Genomic DNA, 24,565 nt, shown 5'->3' with positions numbered 1-24,565 from the left:
GGAAAGGCTAGCAAGGAACAAAACGGATTTGGAAGTGAAGGCTGAGGCAGATTGTTGTTGCTCCTAAAGCATGAAGAAAAATCCTTTGCTCTAAAGCAGTTTCCCAAATTCTGGCTGATCACGTTTCACCTTCATGGGTTAGACCACATCCCTGTCCTATCATCTTGTGCATATTTCTGTACTATTCCTGATCACCTCTCTGTGTTATTTGGTTAGTTATTTTTAATTGACTTTTTGTAGTCAAATTTATTTGAAAGAAAGATGTGTATCACTTATAACTAGAAAATGAGTACCCCCCTAAAGAGAAGCTAAGCACAAAATAAATAAACTGGAAATGAAACAATGTGATTAAATGATATGTGCTTATGATTTTCACTGAAAGCTTTCCTCCTGAGATCAGATGTCTGTTTGTGGAAGAGGAATTTATTAAGAGTGGTATAGAATTATGTAAGACAAAACAGCTCTAAACAGAAACTTTCTCCATGGGGCAATTAAGAAGATTGAGGCCGGGCGCGGTGGCTCAAGCCTGTAATCCCAGCACTTTGGGAGGCCGAGGCGGGCGGATCACGAGGTCAGGAGATCGAGACCATCCTGGCTAACACGGTGAAACCCCGTCTCTACTAAAAATACAAAAAGAAATTAGCCGGGCGTGGTGGCGGGCGCCTGTAGTCCCAGCTACTCCGGAGGCTGAGGCAGGAGAATGGCGTGAACCCGGGAGGCGGAGCTTGCAGTGAGCCGAGATCGCGCCACTGCACTCCAGTCTGGGCGACAGAGCGAGACTCCGTCTCAAAAAAAAAAAAAAAAAGAAAGAAGATTGAAAACAAATTGAGACAGAAGTAACATCTTCGCCATCAGATTCAACGTTGCACCTGTTGTGGCGTCTAAAACCATCTCCCAAACACCAGTGGTAGCGTCCAGTATTGGGGAAGATGCTGCTGACAGGTGGTGTCCTAGCATAGTTCCCTGGAGAATGGCCTGAGGCAAAGCTTATGGGCTGGGGCTTTACTGGAGCACAAAACACCAGGACATCAAGAGTGAGGAAAAAGAGATAAGCATCAGGGAGGAAAGAAGAAAAAAAATACAAGAAGGTGCTTTACTGAGCTGGCCACAGCCTTGCAAGAAACACAACCCATTGCTTGGTCAAGCAGGACATCTCTCAAGAAACTATGGAACCCCTGCAACTTGCAACTTGTCTGTGGGAAGAAGGAAGAGGGAGGGGTTTATTTGCAGACTTTTTCCCATCTCTTTTCTCTCATTGGATAGTTTGCTTCACAAAGTGTTTACTCCTCCACACTTCTGACATGCATTCCACTCTTTGTATTCCGTGGGTCCAAACTGGTTAGACTGAGCACTGGGGGTAGAGCAAAGACAAGGACAATGGAGGTCATGCTGAAATGCAGCTTCACCCTTAGGGGAGGTGGAGACAGACAACTGTGTTAGGAGATGGGGTGATGGTGGTGGAGACTGAGGCACCTCCATATACTCTACTGTACACTAACAGGCTCAGTAAGTAATGTGGGAAACCCCATCCCATGCTGAAGCTTTCTGTATCTGAGCCGTTCTATCACCTCCGTTCCTTCTTTTGTAGAGTGAGAGGCAGGACAGGTAATGCAGGATTTCCATCCTGTGGATCTGTGGATCTAGGAAGCAGGCAGAAGCAGGAGCGAGCGAATCTAACAAGACATGTCCACTCGTTCCTGCACCAGTGTTGACGAAGGTCTACAACTTACTGAGTTGAAATGAAAATTTATGGCAAGAGGAAACGGGGAGATATATAATTAGCCACAAACTGTGATTTGGGAAAAGAACAACATACTTGCTTTGCCACAACTTTCTGAAACTGGGAATCAGGGAACAAATTCAGAGCTGGAAGGTGATGCTAAAATCACCTCCTCTAACTCCTTCATTTTATGGTAGGAGAAACTGAGTCCCTGAAAAATAAAGACCTGTGCACACAATCACAGGCACAGCTGAGACATGAACCCAGTTCTACCAACCTGAAAGTCAGCACACACACCACTCAGGCACACTGCAGCCACAGGAATAATGACCTTCTCCATCGCACCATGAAATGGCATGGCACTTACCAGAATTACATCTCCAGCTTACTACTTTGCTTAATAATGTATTTAAGTGGAGTTACCATTAAAAGTCCATGATATAGAAGCAAGAAATTAGAAGATGGGGTAATGGTGGTGGTGGCTGAGACAACTCCATCACTCTGACTTACTCTGTTTACTCTGTTCCTAGCCTACCATTCTATCCAATATACTGCAGTGATTTAAATGATATGTATTTTCATATTATATATATATATATATCACAGTGTATCTACAATGTGTGTACACATGCACACACTATTATAGTAATAGACATAGATGTAGATACATACACAAACACACATACACACATACACACGTGTTTTAAATTGTCAGAATGTTCCTGCTCATGGGCCAGTCTCTTTCACTCACCTCAACGACATTGGACAAATCGCTCTTTGGGCAACATGGCATTATACTGTGTATTCTCCCTGGCAGGTTTACATTGTTTTTTTTTTTTTATTGGTTCGGTTTGGTTTTCCATTTCTTTAACTGACATTTTAAAATGTGCATTTATTTTTCTTTTTGTGAAATGCTCTTTTGTGGAAATGAAACTGTGTTTGCATAACAACTAAGATCTTTGTTTTAAAATTGTTGTTGTTCTAAGGAAGTTTTGTCTCTGGGGAAAAGAATAAATTCATGAAACAAGCCCAAATAGAGAGCTGAATGGGGGAGCGGAGTTAAAGGGGAGCTGTGTGGAGAGGAAAATGAAGAAGAGTTTGTTTTACTTTAAGATATTACAAATACGCAGCAGTCTTTTCCGTTAGAGTGGGGAATGGGATTTCATTCTGGTTCCAGTGCTGGTATGGAACTTTCTGTTTTGCTCTGCTCAAGGAAGCAACAAGATGTCAAAATGCTGCGGATACAGGGTTGTGTAGTAAAAGGGGAACTTTCTGAGGAGTCAAAAGAGCTAAATGGTAGCCCTCACCAACCCTAATCCTCAAATTTTCAGGGGCAAAATTGGGAATAACAATACCTTTCCAGTCTCACTGGGAACTTTTGCATCAGAATCCCGTTGAAGGGGGGAAATATATATTGGCAAAACCAGAAAAATTCTCTCTCCTGGAATTACCTGTGCTCACATTGGGGAAGTCCATTACCTTCCCAAACTCCACAGTGGACCTTTATCCATTGGAGGTTCTGTCAATCCATCTCCATCTCTCATTTCCTCTGCTGCAGCAAAGGTTAGTCTCCATCCTCCAAAGGTTCCTGCTTCCCATTCCATGATGCAGAGAATTACTAGGAAACAGCTGTCCCAAGAGGGGTTGTATTTCTCACTTCCTTGGCAATTCAAGAGGGATCATGTGAGTTCTAGCCAATGCAATGTGAACAGAAGTGATGCCCACCACTTCCAGATGTAACGCATTAAAAAGAGGCAGAAATGCTGGGTGCAATGGCTCATGCCTGTAATCCCAGCCCTTCAGGAGGCCAAGGTGAGAGGGTCACTTGAGCCAGAAGTTTAAGACCAGCCTAGGCAATATACAGAGACCCCATCTCTACAAAAAATTAAAAAAAAAAAAAAAAAACAATTAGCCAGGCATGATGCCATGCACCTTGCTTATGTCTCAGCTATTCGGGAGACCAAGGCAGGAGGACCACTTGACCCAGGCTTTCAGGGTTTCAGTGAGCTATGACTGTGCCACTGTACTCCAGCCTGAGCAACAGAACAAGGCCTTGTCTCTAGAAACAAAAACAAAAAACTCTTTACCCCAGGAATATAGAAGACCTATAGTGTAAGTTTGGGAGCTACATGTTAAGATGCAGAGGTATCAGACAAAAGAACCTACATCCCTGAATTACCCCTTGAAAGTAAACCTTCTAATTAGAAACCACCAAAATGGACTATTATGTAAATTGGAAATAAACTTGTGCTGTGTTAAGCCAATACAGAAAATTGAGGTTATTGTCTAGTATAGCAGCTGACATTCCTTTCATTAATATCACTTTTGAGAGGTTCCATGATTTCCTTTTGGGAAATTACCTTGCCCATTGTATGTCACCTGGATGGGATAGCAAATAAGGTGCTCATTTCCCATGATGGAAGCCAAAAAGACCTTATCTTTCCTCTCCCCACCTCAACACAGCCAGGGAGCCACCAGGGAACATGACTTAAACTCAACCCATCTCATGGTCTGTCAGGAGAGAGTGAAACCAGGAGAGAGGTATTTTCGTGGGTGGAGGTGGTAGTAGTTTCTGGCCACTGTGTTCTACAAGATACTTTCTGTAATTCCTATGTTCCAGCCCTTCAGAGTTGTCCTGGTTCCTGTCCATTTCTAATCAAGCTCAAAGCTCTCAACAATTCTGTGAGCTTCTGATATCCTTCCAATAAATTTTCTCTTCTTAAGTTAGTTGGACTTAGTTTCTTTTGCCTATGGTTAGGATGTTCTAGTTAATACTAGACCCTCAAAAGAGCAAACACCAAAAATAAAATTTAAGAGAGCCCATGTTCCAATAGGTAACTTGAAGATTGAGTTTGGTAAACAATGTTCATAGCAAACCTAGATCTCTCAAAATATAAATATGCTTTACCTAGATGTCCGCTTGAGCTTTGCAGGAGTATGGTGCGGGATAGGGAAATTAGGAAAGAATTAATGGTGTGGTTTTCCATAAGTTGCAAGAAATATAAAGACAGTGTAGTCAAGTCAGAGAAACTGTGATTGATTTATTACATTAGGGTTCATTAAAAGTGTTCTATTGCCTTTTAAAAACCATCTAGTCATTAAAAAATCTTTGCGAATACGGTTTCCAACATCATTATAAGGGATTCTTGACAGCTCTTCATTTTTTAATGGCGCTATTATAAACAGACTCCATAATGGTTCTGCTTAGTGGGAGGCTGATCTGGAGGCCAGTAACTGAAGGAGTCCGGGCTTAAGTGGTGGCCCTGTGCAAAGATTGAGTCTGAAACTAATTTGTGCAGAGTAATTGAAGAACTTCAGTTTTGCGGTGCAATACTGAAGGAACTTTATAAAAGGGGCTAGAATACCAAACAGGGCTCTAAAACGTGTTTTCTCCTGTAAATCTGAAAGAAAAGAACAAACAACTGAAGTGTCAGATTGTTCTTAAACATCCAACAGGAAGAAATGGGACTTATATGCAATTCAGATTGGAAGGGAAAGACTGTGCCTCAGGCCAACTGAAGGGAAAATGCTAGTTTTCTAATTTGTGGCAAATGGAGATGAGCTCTCAGCTGGTTTGGCCAGGGTCCCCAAGAGATCAGGCAGCAGGAGGTGGGAGGGAGGCTGCACTTGGGCCACTGCTGCTTCCCTCTCCTCTGCCCACTACCCACCCTAGGGAAAGTATGAGAAATACAGCCTGCATCCTCAGGATATGGAAATGCCCATTGCACCCGAGAAATGAATGCAGACTCCAATCACTTGCACCCAATTCAATTCCACAAATGTTTACTGAGCACTTACTATGTCCCTGGCACCATGTCAGACATTGTGGGGATATGGAGATGTGTGTCGTCAGAACTAGTTTGACCAGTTTGACCAGTCAAGACCAAAGGGAAACTTGAGCATGGCTGGTAACAGAAGTGCTGAAGGGATTAGGGAAGATGTCTATTATTTGTACCTGCCCAACATCCCCTCTTCTGGAAACAAAACCTTACTTTCTTTAGATGAAATGCCTTTCCACTCAGATGAGGCTGACTCCTACACCACCCTACTTCATGCTCTGGCTGCAGAGCTGGGCACATGTTCCAGGTCTGAACAATCAGAACATCTCCACTCTCCTGGCCCTAGTGGTCAGCTCAGGCATGGACACTTGACCCAAGCCAGGACAATGAAACTCAACTCCAGCACTTTGGCTGGAACTATTGAAGTTCCTATGGAACAGGCGTTGAGTTTTCACCGGGGTTATGCAGTCAATGGATGCAAACTTGGAGTTTCTGGTAGGTGTGTTGTTCCTACATGAGGAGCTTTTGTTTGAAAATAAAAACAATACAGGAGAGCAGAGTTAAAAGATGGACAAATACAGTTACCTGATGACATCGTTGAACATCTGCTTCCATCTCTGCCTGAAGCCTTTTTACCTTGGATATTTTTAAAAAGTGGGCCACTTGCAACTGAAAAGAGCCCTGATTGTTACTAGAACAGTAGCATTGTGTGGAAAGAATTAAGTCCGATCTCCAGGAATCAGGCATGGCTATTGAGCAGGTGCCATCTGAACTGGCTGAAGGGCAATTTATGAAACCCCACAGGCCTTTCATATCCTCAATTCTGTGCCCAGCCATTCTGGTCACAGTCATTCTGGGAAGTGCTTTGCCTTGCTTTGTGTCACGTGATCCTGTGTACTGGTTGGTCACTTGCCTCATTTGCTCTTCAATCCCTTGCCCGCCCTGGCCTTGCCCTCTTCTGTATCCCAGGGAACTGGCTCCTGTCAATTATGATGCCCAGGCTCCATAGCGACAGGCTTTTGGTAGGAGCCCCAACAGGACGTTAAAGAGTGGGACAAGGGGTAGAGCTAAACTATTGATATGCCCCTATCTCTCTTTGGCAGTGGCTACATCACCTCTTGAATTCCAGCTCCCACCAGGCAGTCCCTACCATGACTCCAGCTCTCACAGGTGACTCTGGTTCCTGGACACTTGTAACACCTCCTGCTCTCTTTGTCCCTCCAGGCCTATGAGCGGTAATGCCTCCTTGCCATTGCTACTCACCATCTCCTGTTTGCTCTTTGCACTCTTCTAATTGTCCAAGGTGTTCCAACTAGAGCAAGTCCATCTTAAATAGGGGCTGGGTAAAATAAAGCTAAGATCTACCGGGCTGCATTCCCAGGAGGTTACACATTCTAAGTCACAGAATGAAACAGGAGGTTGGCATAAAATAGAAATCATAAAGACCTTTCTGATCAAATAGTTTGCAGAAAAGAAGCCGTTCAAAACCCACCGAAACCAAGATGGCAATGAGACTGACCTCTGGTCATCATTAATGCTCATTACACATTAATTATAATGCATTAGCATGTTAAAGACACTCCCACCAGCCATGACAGTTTACACTGCCATGGCAACATCAGGAAGTTACCCTGTATGGTCTAAAAAGGGGAAGAACCCTCAGTTCTGGGAAGTGCCCATCCCTTTCCCAGAAAACTCATGAATAATCCACCCTTTGTTTGACATATCATCAAGAAATAACCATAAAAATGGCCAACTAGCATCTCAGTCTGCTGCTGTGCCTATGGAGTAGCCATTCTTTTATTCCTTTACTTTTTTAAATAAACTTGCTTTCACTTTACTCTATGGACTCGCCCCAAATTCTTTCTCACCTGAGATCCAACAACCCTCAGTTGGAGTCGGGATTGGGACCCCTTTCCGGTAACACAACTTTTTAAAAACTGATTCTCTGTATTAATTCCCTTCTATTTAATTATCTGGTATGGATTTTGTTCCCATTCTCTATTGCCATATAACAAACCACCCTAAACGTAGTGGCTTTAAACAACAATGATCATTTTAATATCTCTCATGGATTCTGTGGGTCAGAATGAGGGAAATGAAAAATGTAAGATAACTACCATAAAAAAGACAACCTAAAAATAAATGCAAAATAATATTATTCAAGTCTAGCAAGATAATGTTGATTGCTGAAGGCTCTTAACCTAAGCCCTATCCTCTCGTTGTTGAAATAGGAAATTAGCAAGTCTTAGGTGTTAAAGACAAGCACCAAACTGAGATAATCAAAAGGACTGAAAGGGAATTTCTTTCTCAGAATGGATATCGATGATAACGTTTTAAAAGGCTGCAGCTATGCACCGTGTAAAAATCATCTCTCCTGCTGCCTAAATATCAGTAATGTGCACCCCAGGGGTGCACATTCCAAATTTGGGGAAGCAGTTTGGTTCAAGGCAAGTTTGCTTGCAGAGAACAGAAGCCCAATTAAGCTAGATGAAATTAAAGGGGCTTTATCTTGAGAAAGCACAGCCAACTCTCTCCCCAACCCCTTTGTTCAGAAAAGCATCTCTGCTCCACCTGCAAGCTTGGACTGTTATCCCTCACATCTAAATGACCTGCTAAGTCTAGTGACACCTGATAGAGATTCAGTCATTTAATACTGAATGTGGGGAAAGAAAATCCGATTGGCCCAGGGTGGGTGAGAAATCCAGCCCTGACTCAGTTGACCATAGCCCTAGTAGGGGTGTGACCCCTGGGGGTAAGCATCCCTAAGATTGAGACAAGCCTTAGAGGGAGTCTTCAGTGGCCTATCAGTCACTGTGGAAATCAGGAAATTAGTTCTGTCCACAGTATTCTGAGAAGGCGCTGGCTATATGGGGAGAGACCGAGGCAATGCAGCAGCTGTGGGTCTCTGAATTATGTTTGGCTAAAGCTTCTAGTCCCTGCCCAGAGGCCACTTGTGTCTTTTAATCAGTGGTAGATGAATTATCGTTTTGCATGTGGTTGCTCACTTCTGGATAAACATACCAATAAGAATGCAAATGCTCTCATCTTCTACTACTCGAACCTTACTTTTAAGTAAATTTGCTAATTTGTGTCTGTTCCCTGTTCATCAGGTTATTCTTACATCACTGTCTTATATCCCCAGGAGCAAAAAGTAATAATGACTTACCTACTGTGTGCCCTGTATTGACTCATCAGACTGTTCAGTTCTAGGATCACAGCCTAGGGTGCCTGGGGAGAAGTAATTAGGCTGATTTTAGCTAACACTCCTCTTTTCTGTTTTTAGTGATAACATAGATGTTTAAATAACTAAAATGGCAAGCCCTTCTCCTAACTCCTAAATTCCTGTTTATGTTTGCCTAACAGTCACGCCATTTGGTTCTTTTCACACACATCATGATATCTTCATCCTTCCTCCATAATTAGTTAGAAAATTCGTCCCCAACCTGCCACCCTAATACCGGTCATTTGAGAACCTAGATCAGGGACCTGCCAATAGCATTTTACATGCCAGCTCTTATCAGTGGCAGAGGCTGCATGGAGTGTTGTGTTGAAAAAGACTCTAAAGTTGAGCCGGAGAGGTTGAGCTCAAGCAAGTTGAGGCAGAAAAGAGTGCTAAGATCGACTGATGATGTCTCCCACAGGTAGAAAGGACGCATGGACTTCTATATGGGAATGTCTCTCTCCCAGAGCCAAGACACACTAGTTCAGATATAGATGTAGCTACTTGGGGCATTTGAACAACATTTAAAGATCTCATTAGGTCCTCATGACACCTCAGTGAAGTAGGTGGGACTGAAATGATTATGACCATTCGATAGACAGGAAAGACTGAGACATGGAGGCCCCCTAAAAAGAAAAGTCACTGAAGCAGAATTCCTGTGCATTTGATGCCTCCTGAGAAGGAAGACCACACAAATATGGGGAAAGACCCAATGCTGAGCATTTCATGATGTTCTATTACCATCCTATTCCATGATGAGCTCTTGAATTAATCAATTAAATAATTTAATTAATATTCCAGCAATAATTCTGGTGGCTTTGCTAGTTGCTCCACCTCCTCCTTCACACATGAACTCTTTGCTGTACCTCATCTCACACTCCTACTTGCAACATACCTGGAAAATATTCTCTGAGCGTCAACCTCATATAAGTTGTAGGCATGGGTCATAGCCTCAGTCTTTTCCATCTGACAGTAACTGTGCATGTAGTGGTCCTTAATAAGTGCCTACTCAAAGTCAGCACTATCAACCCAGGGATTATTCCATGCAAAATTGTGAAGTAAGTGGATCACTGGAGGCCCCCACTTTCATTCCTAGGATCTTTTATCAATGGAGAAAGTACCTAATCAACTCCTTCCCAATCATACCAGGGTTTACCACTTTCTGAGCCATCCCTCCCAGAGGCTGTGACAATTTAAGATAACTACTGGGAGAGGAGGTCTTACATGGCTGTTTTCACCCCATCTGGCGGTCACACAAATCTGATAAAAGCTGTGGATTATGTTTTATCAAGATTCTGTTGGCTGTGGTGATAGGTACCAAGTGGAATTAGCTTTTGCCAAAAAGGGCTGTTTAGTGAATCAAATATGCAAATTTAGAAAGGGCATGGGTGGAGCTGGTCCAAGGGGTAACCCAATCAGTGGAGTGCTGTCAGCAATCTCTTATGTTCTCTCTCCCTGGCGCTCATTCTCATCTCTGCTTTTTTCTGATTGACAGCTTACTTCCCTCCTATTACAGATGTGCTTTTCCACATGGCATAGAGGCATGGCTGAATCCTCACACCATCAACTAGAGTGGGAAGCATGTTCTTTCCTCCAAGTGGAGTTGGAAATGTCCCAGGGAAGGACTCTAACTGGCCCCGCTGGAGTCAGGTGCTCATCCCTCAGGTCAAGCACTGTGATCAGGATGGTGATGACTGGCTTAGCTATGCCCCCACGTCTTTGCTGGCTTTGTCATCAAAAGGGGGAATGACCTCTCTGAGAATTGTTGTAAGCTAGGTCATCACCTTCAAATCTACCTACAAAAGTGCACAGACACACATACGTGCAGTTATTTTTCATAAAATTCCAGGGAGTTTTTGGAGCCTTCAGGCTCATTCTAGGCCTGGAGATTAACCCTGTTTACACAAAGGATTTGAATTGCTAGCAGAAGAATTCCTAATAGTTGATAATTTGCAGAGGCAGAATCCCTTTCTATAGCCCCTCAAATCCCCTCCAGCTCCATTTCCCTAATCTGCCCCTTTTAGGCCTGTCTCAGATTTTCATCCCACGTCATTTCTTTCCTTTCCCCCTCACTCTCTGCTCCAATCCCCACTAGGATGATGGGAAGCCATTTCTGTGCAGGGAGACCCGGAAAGAACAAAATATCAATCAACTTTGAGCATCACCAGGACGGTGAAAACAATGGCACTGAATTGCAAATTGTGGAACTGCAGAAATAAAGTTCTGTTCACAAAAAAATGGGTGATGGGGTCTTTAAAAAAAAGTGTAGAGGAATATTTTCTCAACATTTTGTAAACAGCCATTTGAAAACTGCCCTAGAGCAAATTGGAAGTCAGTACAATGCCCAGGCGTTCACTTGTTAGACTTGGAAGAATGTGCACACACAAACGGCATTTTTTATACATACATATTTACACACAATATACATAAAGAATGACCTTCCCCCACTCCGCCCTTCCACTGCCTGCAATGGTAACATTTACTGCAGATTTTATTACAAAAGCCACAAAATGAAATTCTAATCAATAATAGTTTGCAGGATGCTGAAAAAAAAGGGGAATTGAATACATTCATAGGTAAAAGATGTTATTATCTCAGTTCAGTAACTATGAAAGAGAAATAGATGAAAAAATCTGGGTTTTATATTAAAAACCGGCACAGCTGTAGAGTTACATAATAAAGTATTGCCTGTATCCATGGAAATGGAGAGTAATTGATGCACCACAAGTTATTTTTATAAACCCAAACAAAAAAATTCAATCAGAAATGTCTTTCCCCGTTTTGGGGGCATTGTATATTTTGTATCTGTACATAATGCACACATTTAGAGTGTGAATGCACTCATTATTGATCAGCCGTGTTGAATAGGACATGCTGCTTTCCCTGAATATTCAAGATTAGAATCCTGTGGCCTAGCTCCCACTCCTTCTTGAAAGACTTCCTCTGAATAAATTGTGCAGTGCTTTAAAATTCAAGCAGTTCCAATCGCAGGGGAATAAAGGAGCCCCATTCCTGGTTTTGGAGGTGTCAGAGAGGGCAAATTTGGAAAATGCTTGTCCCACATAATGTATACATTTGAATTCCCTGACAACACCACCATCTCCCCCCTGCCCACCACACACACACACACATACAGTGCCTAGCACAGTGCTATGCATGAAACAAGTCCTCCAAAACAGCCAGGATGTACGGCATATTGCAATTTCCCCAATTTGCTTGCAATAAGAATTACTGAAGACACCTGTTAAAAGCACAGATTCCTGGGCAGGGGTGGTGGTTCACGCTTGTAATCCTAGCACTTTGGGAGGCCAAGGTAGGAGGATCACTTGAGGCCAAGTGTTCAAGACCAGCCTGTGCAACATAGCGAGAACGAGAACCCCCTCATCTCTACAAAAAAAAAAAAAAAAAAAATTAATTAGCCAGACCTGCAGTCTCAGCTATTTGGAAGGCTAAGTAAGATGGGAAGATTGCTTGAGCCCAGGAGTTCAAGTCTGCAGTGAGCCACGATTGTGCTACGCACTCCAGTCTAGGTGGCATAGCAAGACTCTATTTCTAATAAAAAGAAGAAAAGGAAGGGATTCCAGAGCTCCACCCCAATCCCCTCTATTGGATTATCCTGGAGAAAGACATAGAAATCTGTAAAATCAATGCACCCTCCCAAGGTAATTCTTATCATTAGGTAAACTGGAAAATATGGAAGCAGGGCTGGCTTCAGAGGTGTACAATCTATGCAGTCACACAGGGACCTCAGAAGGTCCCAACTCTGTTTAGTGCTATGATATCCCCTTGAAATTCTTCATAATGTCTTAACAAGTGGATTTACATTTTCATTTTGCACTGGGTGCTACAAGTTATGTAGCTGGTCCTATGTAGATGTAATGATGAAGAGCATACATTTAGCAAACAGACTTGGGTAAAAATTCTAACGTCACCACTTAACTGGTTAGGAGATCTTGAGCATGTTAGCTAAACCTCTGATTTTCTGTGTACTCATCTATAAAATTGAGATAATAATGATACTGAACTGATGAGCTATTATGAGATTAAATGACACAATGTTTGTACCACGCTCACTGCTTGAAGAGAAGCACAGCCTCAGTCAGTGAACACCATTAGCTGTTCAGTCAAGTCAAGTTGAGTGAAATAAGGACATGAAGGAGGGAGGGACATATTTTAGCGGAGAGTTGGAGGGGGATACTAATAAAACCCTGGCCTTACTGGTGTTGAATCAATGTCCAAATTACCTTAAATAAAGCAACTGTGCTGTGCATCAACCTTCGATGTCACCGAGACTGCTTAACTTCAGCTTCGTATCAGCTTCATATCATGATCTGCTCAGTTACCTGCTGGAGAAAAAAGCCTGCCAGAATAAAATCCACTCCACCATCAATTCTAGATCCACTCACCACAGCTGGGGCTTAGGCTAGGTTGGTACAGGGTGGTGTGACAGTGAGTAGAAATTCCTGTGATTAGCTTTCCATCATATGTCTCATTTCTCTTTATTTTCACAGTCACCCTATTTCCATGCCACCATCATCTCTTACCAGGACTATTACATTAGACTGGCTTTCTACTGCCATTTTGTAAATGTATTTATTTGTTTTTTATTGATGCCTGATAGATGTACATAATTTTGAGGTATACATAATAATGTAATACATTTATATAATTTGTAAAGCTCAGCTCAGTATACTTGGGATATCACATTAAATACTTGTCTTTTCTTTATGCTAGAAACATTCAAATCATTCTCTTCTAGCTATTTTTAAATGTACAATAGATTATTGTTAACAATAGTCACCCTGTTGATCTAACACTAGGTCTTTCTTTTATCAAACCGTATATTTGTACCCACTAATAAACTCTTCATTATCTGCTTCCCTCTACTATTCACAACCAAAAATTTCACAATTTGAAGCACAACTCGGCGTTTTTAGTATGTTCACAGAGTTGTGAAGCCAACGCCACCGTCTAATTCTAGAGTATTTTCATTACCCCAGAAAGAAACTCTATACCTATTAGCAGTTACTGTTTATTCCTCCCTTCCCTCCATCCCATGACAATCACTAATCTACTTTTGTCTGTATTAATTTGCCTGTACTAGATATTTCCTATAAATGAAAGCATATAATACGTGTCTGGCTTCTTTCAGTTATATAATGGTTCAAGGATTATTAATGCTCTAGAATGTATCAGTACTTCCTTCCTGTTTATTGCAAATAATATTCTATTGTATGGCCACACACATTTGCTTAATCTATTCATTCAGTTGATGAGCATTTGGGCTGTTTCTACTTTTTGTCTGTTTTGAATAAGGCTGTTATGAATATTTATGTATAAGTTTTTGTGTGGACACATACTTTCATTTCTCTTGGTTAAATACCTAAGAATAAAGTTGCTAGATCACATGGTAACTCTATTTTTAACTTTTTGAAGAATTTCCAAACCATTATCCACTGCAGCTGCACCATTTTACAATCCCATCACCAGAAAATCTGATTTCTCTACATTCTTACCAATATTTGTTATTGTCTGACTTTTAAATTTTAGCCATCCTAATGAATGTGAATGACATATGAGATACCACTTTTGATTTGCATTTTCCTAGTCAAAAATGCTGTTTAGCATCTTTTCATGGGCTTTTTGACCATTTTTGTACCTTTTTTGGGGAAATATCTATTAATATCATTCATCCATTTTTAATTTAGCACCATTTTTTGGAAAAGATTATTAAAAGGTAACTGACCATAATATAAGAATTTGTTGTTAGACTCTTAATGCTATTCCACTCACCTACATGTTTATCCTTATGATAGTACTACACTGCTGTGATTACTGAAGCTTGGCAGTAAGTTTTGAAATGTGGAATCGTGAGTCCTCCAACGTACTCTTTCTTTTTCAAGCTCGTTTTGGCTATTCTGGGCCCCTTGAATTTCCATATGAATTTTAAAATCAGCTTGTCAATTTCTGCAAAATAGGCAGCTGGAATATTGGTGAGATTGCATTGAATCTATGGATCACATTGGGGGAGTGTTGCCATCCTTAACAACATTAAATAGTCCAATTCATAAACATGGGATATCTTTCCATCTATTTAGATGTCTTTAAATTTCTTTTGATAACACTTTGTAGTTTCCCATGTACAATTCTTATATTTTTGTTTAATTTTTTCTTAAGTATTTTATTATTTTGATGCCATTATAAATTGAATTGTTTTCTTAATTTCACTTTCAGATTGTTCATTGCTAGAAAATCAAAACTGATTTTCATATCTTCATTTTATGTCTTTCAATCTCCCTGAATTTGTGCATTATTTCTAAAAGTTTTTTGTGGATTCCTTAGAATTTCTATGTTGAATATAATGTCATCTGCAAATGAAGGTATCTTTACTTTTTCATTTCCAAATATGATGCCTTTTATTTATTTTTCTTACTCACTTGTTCTTGCTAGAACCAGTGTAATGTTGAATAGAAAAGGCAAGAACAGAGATCTTTGTCTTAGTCCTGATGTTAGGTCGAAAGCATTCAATCTTACACCAAATATGGTGCCAGATGTGTGTTTTTTGTAGATCCCACACTCTCGCATTCCTTGTGCACTGACCACACTGACTTTCTAATTTCACCGCTTTTGTGTTTGTTGTTCTCTCTGCCTAAAACTTCTGCCCACTGTCTTTTACTGCTACATAAAGTCCTACTCATTCTTTTACTGTGGTTAGTTATCTGCAAAGGCTTCCTGGGCCCCTAGTCCTGGCCAGATATCACAGCTCCATGTTCTCATAGCTCCTTTTCCTTGTAGTAATTGTCAGTTTGACACTGTGTATTCATACGGTTATTTGATTGATGTCTGTCTTCTCACAGAACATACATTCCATGAGTGCCTGGACATTGTTTTGTTAATCACTTTTATCCCCAGCTCCTGGAGCTGCATCTGGCACAAAGCTTTCAGAAAATATTTAATGAATGGATTAATGCAATAAAACCAACCAATATGTATGGATATAGAATGGTGGTGGTAACCTCCAGACACAGCTCTTGGTCATGGAAGACCCTTAATGTTGCATTCTTTTTGGATTTTTCCCCATGGCAAAAACTTTTGCCATGTTTTGGTAGAAAAGACCTACTTTAGATTCTAAGGTGGCAGAGGAAAGCCTCTCTTTGGAGATGACTTTTAAGCTGAATAAATGTTACAAATTCTTCTTCTCCATGAAACATCTCTGATTCCTGCTGGTCACAGATAATCTCTTCCTTCTTATGATGTCTACAGTGCATAACTGAGAATGATGTCAGCAAGATGACTGACTAAAGATGCCTGGTGCTCACCAAAAGAAAGACCAAAGCAACAAATAAACAGATATGATTTGACTGGACTGTCAAAGGGAGAGCATTGGAGTGCAGTGGGTGGGGGAGTAGAGAGCTCCCTTTGGTGATTAGAAGTCTAGGAGGGCAGTGTGAAGACACCCAGCTTCTGCAGACCCATCTTTCCCACCTGGATTGGAACTGCCCAGAGTCAGGAGTGACTTCCCATGGCAGGGAAAAGGTAAGCAGAAGAACTCTACCAGCCCCCATTGCCACTGCAAACACTACAGTCCTTAATACAGGAGAATCCCACAGTCCTCACAAGCCCTCAGCCCGGTCTGAAGAACTGCCACGAATTGTTGCGGCTGCATTGTCCCAGATTAGGAGCGCAAGGTGCGCACACTCCCCACTCCCGACCCACCTTCTGTGAGCCAAGCTCCTGCCGCACATCACTCTCTTGAGACCAGAGCCCACTCTGGAGTGTGCCCTCCTCTGGGGGACAATAGCCACTTTACCTCTCCAGTGCTGGGGTTTCATCTTTATTCGGCCAAATCCACACTGGTGGCTGAACACCACAAGCCCCGTAGCACAGAGCCTGGGCCCAGGATTGGCTGTGGCTCTGGTCCCGCACCACAGGAAAACCAACTTCAGACACTCTCAGTTCCAGCTAGAGGAACAGTCTGACAGTGCCAGGCCTAACCTGCGCTTGAGTGGGCCAAACTGCTATATGTCCTCTCTCAAGCTAGAGAGGCCCCCAAGCCTTCAAGCCACCAGCAGGCTCCCAGACCAGTAGAACAGCTATGTTCCCATGTCCAGGACCTTGGAAATAGCTCTGTGGTGTCCCACTCCTTGCAGATATGCCCCTGGCCTGCCCAACTGCAAGCAGCAAAGAACCAGCTATGTGGGCGGCTCCTGGCAGACTTGTCCCAGGCCAGCCAAGCAGCCGTGTGCCTGCATCCTCAGACTGACAAACAGTCCTCACAGGCTGCCCCCAATGGGCCAGCCCCACACTGGCTGAGCAGCTGTGAGCCCATGTCCCATGCCAGAAAAACAGCCCTGTGGGCCACCCCTAGCAGGCACAGCCCCCAAGTCAGGCTGAGCAGCTTTGCACTCATGTCCCAGGATTGAGCATCCCCATGGGCCACCCCAGCAGACACATCTCATGTCAGCCAAGCAGTTATGCAGCCCCGTCTGAGGTCTGAGAAAGAGCCCCATGGACCACCCCCAGAAGACATGTACCCATGACAGCTGATGTTCTGGGCCTGAGAAACAACCCCTTAGCCCACCCTGCCAAACACAGCCCTGAGCAGCTGAGCAGCTGTGTGCCCATGTCTCAAGCCTAAGAAACATACAACTGAGCAGGTGCGTGCCCATGTCCCAGGCCTGAGAAACAGCCCCAAGGGCCCCTCCTGGCAGGCATGCCCCCAGGCCTGCTGAGCAACCACGTGCACATGCATGCTTCTGTTCAGAATAATAACTCCAGCTCCCCAACCCCAGCTCCAAGTTGGCCAACCCACTGTGTATACACATGCACCTCCAACCTGAGAAATAGCCTGGCAAGCCTAACCCTCATGAACCCACACCATCATTGCCACAAATTCTCTCAGCCTAGGCCACTAAGACACTTGCAAATGTCAGTAGCATGAATTGCAGCTGAAGAAACAACATGAAGACTACATTACTGCATCCACCTGGAACCAAAGCTGACACACCTCACCAAACTGATACCACAAGACCCATTTATACAAATAAGTATTTCCCTATGAAACCTACTCCATAAATTGAAAGAGGTAATTTTACACCAGATGCACAGTAACCAAGGTAGCAGCACATCAAACATGAAAAAACAAAGAAAAATGACACCTCCAAAGGAGCACAATAATTCCCCAGTATAATTCCCCAATCATGAGGAAATATATAAAATGCCAGAAAAAGAATTCAAAATAATAATCTTAAGAAAATTTAGTGAGATACAAGTTTATATATAATACAACTAGTCAATTCAACAAAATAAGGAAAACAATTCATGATTTGAATGAGATATTCAATAAAGAGATAAATATTATTTTTAAAAAGAGTCAAACAGAACCCTTAGAGCTGAAGAATTCAAATAATGAAATAAAATATAAAATTGAGAGCTTCAACAACAGCTAGACCAAGCAGAAGAAAAAAGTTCTAAACTTGAAGACAGGTCTTTGAAATAACAGAGTCAGATTAAAAAAAAAAAAAAGGAAAAAAGAATACTTAACAAAGAATAAAGAAAGAAAACATATAGGATGTATGGCATACCATTAAGCAAGCAAATATTCACATTATGGGTGTTGCAGAAGGAAAAGAGAAGGGAAAAGGGATAGAAAATATATTTAAGGAAATATTAGCTTAAAACTTCCCAGGTTTGGGGAGAGAGATGGATATCCAGGTTGAGGATTCTCACAGAACTCTGAATAGATTGAACCAAACCAGGTTCTTTCTGAGGCACATTATAGTCAAATTGTCAAAAGTCAAAGACAGCCAGGTGTGGTGGCTCATGCCTGTAATCCTAGCACTTTGGGAGGCCAAGGCAGGCAGATTGCTTGAGCTCAGGAGTCTGAGACCAGCCTGGGCAACATGGCAAAACCCTGTCTCTACAAAAAAGCACAAAAAATTATCTGGGCATGGTGGGGCATGCCTGTAGTCCCAGATACTTGAGAGACTGAGGTGGGAAGATTGCTTGAGCCCAGGAGGTCAAAGTTGCAGTGACCTGAGATAGCACCACTGCACTCCAGCCCGGGTGACAAAGTGAGACCCTGTCTCAAAAAAAAAAAAAAAAAAAAAAAAAGTCAAAGACAAAGAATTCTCAAAGCAGCAAGAGAAAAGTATCAAGTCATATATGAGGGAATCTCCATTAGACTAATAGCAGATTTCTCAGCAGAAACCTTACAGGCCAGGAGAGAAGGTAATGATATCTTTAAAGTACTGAAGGAGGAAATAAAAAAACTACCAACCAAGAATATTATAGCCAGCAAAGCTGTCCTCTAGAAACTGAAGAGAAATAAAATCTTTCACAATAAAAAAAAATGAAATTTATCACCATTAAATTGGCCTTCTTAGAAATTTTCAGAAGAGTCTTACATCTGGAAGTGAAAAGATGATAACCATCATCATGAGAGAATGTAAAACTATAAAACTCCCTGATAGATCCCATATACAAAGGAGAAAGAGACAGGAATCAAATCTTTTCACTACAAAATCCCCACCCCATTATAAAAATAAAAAATAAGGGGGGAAATAAGGAACAAAGGATATACAAAACAACCAGGAAAAAATGAATAGAATGACAAGAATATATCTTCACCTATCAGTGATAACCCTAAATGTAAATGAATTAAATTTCTCATTTAAAATATGTAGACTGGCTGAATGGACAAATAAACAAGACCTAACTATATGCTGCCTATCAGAAACTCACCTAGTCTGTAAAGACACAGACAGGCTGAAAGTAAAGAGATGGAACAATTATGTCATGCACATGAAAACCAAAAGCAAGCAGGAGTAACTATATCTATATCATACAAAACAGACTTTAAGTCAAAATCTGTAAAAATGAACAAAGAAGGACATTATATAATAATAATGGGATTGATTTGACAAGAGACTATAACAAATTTAAATATATATGCATCTAACATTGGAGCACCCAGATATATAAAGCAAATATTACTAGATCTAAAGGCAGATACAGACCCTAATACAATAATAGCTGAAGACTTTAGCATCCTATTCAACAAAGCATCCTATTCTCAGCTTTGAACAGATCATCTAGACAGAAATCAACAAAGAAACATTGAATTTACACTGTACTATCGACCAAATGTACCTAACAGATATTTATAGAAAATTTCACCCAACAGTTGCAGAATACACATTATTTTCATTAGCACATAGAACATTCTCCAGAATTGGCCATATGTTAGGACACAAAACAAGTCTCAAAAATTTTTTCAAAATCAAAATTATATCAAGTGTCTTCTCAAACCAGAATGTAATAAAACTAGAAATAAATAACAAGAGGAATATATATAACTAAAAATACTTGAACATTAAACAACGTACTTCTGAATGACTAGTGGGTGGAGGAATAAATTAAAAATACAATTAAAAAATTTCTAGAAACAAATGAAAATAGAAACATAACATAGAAAAACCTATGGGACTCAGCAAAAGCAGCATTAAGAGGCAAGTTTATAGTAACAAATGCCTACATAAAAAAAAAAAACCTAGAAAATTTCTAATAAACAATCTAATGATACATCTCAAGGAACTAGAGAAGCAAGAAAAATTAAACCAAAAACTAGTAGGAGTAAAGAAATAATAAAGATCAGGAGATAAATAAATGACATTGAAACTAAAAAAAATACAAAAAATCAAAAACACACAAAAAATGGTTTTTGGAAAAGATAAGAAGAGAAGAGCTAAATAAATGAAACAAAAAATGAAAAAGAAGATGTCACAATGGATAACACAGAAATACAAAGTATTATGTAGACAACAATGATGAACTATATGCCAATAAATTTGAAAACCTAGAAGAAATGGATAAATTTCCTAGACACATACAACCTACCAAGATTGAATCAAGAAGAAATAGAAAACCTGAGCTGACCAATAACAAGTCATGAGATTGAATAAGTAATAAAAAGTCTCCCAAAAAATTAAAGTCCAGAACCAATGGTTTTGCCACTAAATTCTACTGAAACTTTAAGGAAAAATTAATACCAATCTTCTCAAAATATTTCAGAAAACTTAAGTGGAAGGAATACTTTCCAACCATTTCACTGGGCTAGCATACCCAATACCAAAACCAGACAAGCCCACAACAAAATAGAAAACTAAACATCAACATCCCTAATGAACATAGACCTAGAAATCTTCAACACTAGCAAACTAAATCTGTCAACTCATCAAAAAGATAATAGTTCAAGATTGAGTGGAATATCATAGGAATGCAGGCATGGCTGAACATATAATAAACATCTTACGTTACATAAATAAAATGAAGGATAAAACCCATATGCATCTCAATACATGCAGAAAAAGCTTTTGATAAAATTCGACATCCTTTGTGATAAAAATTCCCAATGAATCAGGTATAGAAGTAAAGTGCTTCAACATAATAAAGACCATATATGACAAACCCACAGCTAACATCATATTGAATGGGGAAAAGTTAAAAGTTCTCTAAAAACTGGAACAAGACAAGAATGCCACTTCTATTCAACATAGTACTGGAAGTTCTAGCCAGGGCAATTGGGCAAAAGAAAGAAATAAAGGGCATCCAAATTGGAAAGGAGAAGTCAAATTTTCCTTGATTGTAGATGACATCATCTTATGTATAAAGAAAAACTAAAGACTGTACCAAAAAATTTTAGAACTGATAAATGAATTCAGTTAAATTGCCAGGTACAAAATCAACATACAAAAATCAGTAGCATTTGTATACACAAACAATGAACTAGCTGAAAAAGATATCAAGAAGTTAATCTGATTTATAATAGCTACAAAAATAATAAAATATATAGGAATAAATTTAACCAAGGAGGTGAAAGACCTTTACAAGTGGAACTACAAAACACTGGTGAAAGAAATTGAAAAGGATACAAACAAATGGAAAAACATGGACTGGAGAATTAATATTGTTAAAATGATCATACTACCCAAAGCAATCTACAGATTCAATGAAAGCCCTATCAAAATACCAATGACATTCTTCAGAGAAGTAGAAAAAAATTCTAAAATTTGTATAGAACCAGAAAAGATCCCAAATAGCCAAGGCAATCCAAAAAAGCTGGAGTCATCACACTACTAGACTTCAAAATTACTACAAAGCTGTAGTAACCAAAACAGCATGATACTAGCATAAAAACAGTAACTTATACCAATGGAACAGAATAGAGAACCCCAAAATTAATTCACCTATCTACAGCCCACTGATTTCTTGACAAAGGCACCAAGAACATATGCTGAAGAAAGGATACTCTTCAATAAATGGTGCTGGAAAAACTAGATATTTACACGCGGAAGAATGAAACTAGACCTCTACCTTTCACCCTATACGAAAATCAATTTAAAATGGATCAAATACTTAAGCCTAAGACCCAAAAGCATAAAACTACTAGAAGAAACCATGAGGAAAATGCTTCAGGACATGGTCTGGGGAAAAAATTATGACTAAGACCTCAAAAGCCCACCGAAGAAAAGCAAAAATAAACAAATAAGATTATATCAAACCAAAAAGTGTCTGCACAGCAAATGTAACGATCAGCAGAGTAAAAAGACAACCTACAGAATGGGGGAAGACATTTGCAAACTATTCATCTGACCAGATAGATGAATGTATATTAATAGCCAGAATATACAAGAAACTCAAAATCTCAACAGTATAAAAACAAACAATAAAATTTAAAAATGGGTAAATTATCTGAATAGGCACTTCCCAAAGAAGACATACAAATGTCCAACAAATATATGAAAAAAATGCTCAACATAACTAATCATCAGGGAAATGCAAATCAAAACCACAGTGAAGTATCATTTCACCCCAGTTAGGATGGCTATTATCAAAAAGACAAAAAATAACAAGTGCTGGAGAAAATGCAGAGAAAGGGAACTCTTATACACTGTTGGGAGGAATGTAAATTAGTTTAGTGGCTATGAAGAATAGTATGGAGGTTCCTCAAAAATCTACAGATAGAATTACCATATGATCCAGTAATTCCATTACTGGGCATTCATCCAAAGGAAAGGAAATCAGTACTTAGAAGAGATACCTGCACCCCCATGTTTATTTCATGCATCACTATTCACAGCAGCCAAAATACAGAATCAATCTGGTGTTCAGCAGATGAATGGATAAAAAAAACTGTGGTGTATATACACAATGGAATACTATTCAGCCATAAAATAGGAATAAAAGCTTGCCATTTGTGGCAACATAGATGTAACTAGAGGGCATTACATTAAATGAAATGAGCTAGGAACAGAAAGTTGAACATTGCATGTTCTCACTCATATATAGAAGCTTTAAAAAAGTTGATCTTGTAGAACTAAAAAAGAATAGATGATACTAGAGGCTTGGAAGAGTAGGGGAAGAGGAGGGATAGGAGAGATTGATTGAAGGATACACAATTACAACTGGATAGGAGGAATATGTTTCAGTGTCCAATAGCACTGTAAGATGACCAGAGTTAACAATAATACATAACTTCAAGTAGCTAGAAGGAGGATATCGAATGTTCTCAGCACAAAGATATGATAAATGTTTGAGATTATGGATATGCTAATCTCCCTAATCTGATCACTATACATCATATGTATTGCAACATCACTGTATACCCCATAAATATGTCTAATAATTATGTGACAATTTAAAGAATTTTAAAAATAATGTCTACAGCACTTTATCCATATTCCTCTTAAAAGCATTTATGATTTTCATTGTGTTGTCATCACCCATATATTAGCTGTCTCCCCTACCCTTTTAAGGCAAAACCATGTATGGTTTATCTTGGTATCCTCCAATTTAGTCTTCAGAAATGTGTGAAGTGTACAAAAAATGTTGATCACTATGAAGTGCACACATTTAAGGACTTTAGATAATACAGTTTTGTTGAATCCGGTTTCATTCTCAAGTATATGTTTTTATGTTCTTTTAACATTAAAAATGTTATGGTATTTTAATTCTTAATAAAAATCAATGTTTTGGTGACCCTATTAACAAAAACCGTAACTACCCAAATGTAGCCATGGTAAATATTCCTGTACTCCAGTCAGTCAGGTACCATCCTCATCTACCAATATCACATTAAACATTTTCCTCACTTGTGCTTACTCAAACCATTTTCACCTACTGCCTCTTTCTACCCATCTTTTGAAGACCATTTAAAATCCTACCTCATCCTTGAAGTCATTAATCCAGAGCTGTGCTGCATTTCAATCCTTGCCACATACTTAACACTTTCTTCTTTTGAATTCATTGTAAGATCCATTTTCCTGCATATTTAATGGCTCTTCAAGCCAGCTGCAAGCCCCTTGCAGTCATAGGTTTTACTAATGTCCTTTTTCATGGTCTCAACAAGCCCATGCCCACAGTCACCAGGACTGGAACAGTTGCCATTCCCATGCCTACAGCTCAATACTGGAATTATCTCATTGCCCAGACTTCAGTTCTAGAATTACTGGGTCTAGCTCCCCACCATCCCCACCAAATCTCTTCTTGCATTGACACTCCCTGATCTATACCTTACTTAATTTTACACCCTTGTCTCAGGCTTTTTGTTCTAGCTCTAAGAGGTGACCCTGGCTCTGACCTATCACTTCCTATGGATATTGACTCCACACATCACAGTAATAAGATAGAGTGGCCATACCCAGATTCTCTCAAATGCTATCTTCTCTTCTTCCTGCCAGATAAGGAATATCAAACAGCATAAACTAGTTCTTAGTCATGCTAAGCATCCTTTGGTTCCTGGGAAAGTGATTTGTGCACTGTTGAGTTCCAAAATAGAATCAG

General features: G+C 40.1%; 1 long non-coding RNA gene and 1 pseudogene across 2 annotated transcripts in view; one reads left to right on the top strand and one right to left on the bottom strand.

Moving 5' to 3' along the window:
- The window catches only part of LOC126944990 (26S proteasome regulatory subunit 4-like), a 1,186,326-nt pseudogene that overhangs the window by 399,067 nt on the left and 762,694 nt on the right, over positions 1-24,565 (bottom strand). The gene's annotated exons all lie outside the window — the stretch shown is intronic.
- On the top strand, positions 6,561-10,949 carry LOC126944993 (uncharacterized). The gene is made up of 3 exons (XR_007722264.1): positions 6,561-6,669; positions 10,218-10,372; positions 10,818-10,949. It is a non-coding gene; the product is annotated as an uncharacterized LOC126944993 (long non-coding RNA).

This window comes from Macaca thibetana, chromosome 20, assembly GCF_024542745.1.
Source record: "Macaca thibetana thibetana isolate TM-01 chromosome 20, ASM2454274v1, whole genome shotgun sequence".
NCBI classification, from domain to species: domain Eukaryota; kingdom Metazoa; phylum Chordata; class Mammalia; order Primates; family Cercopithecidae; genus Macaca; species Macaca thibetana.
The sequence above is the reverse complement of the archived record's forward strand: the minus strand, read 5'-3'. Positions and strand labels throughout refer to the sequence as shown.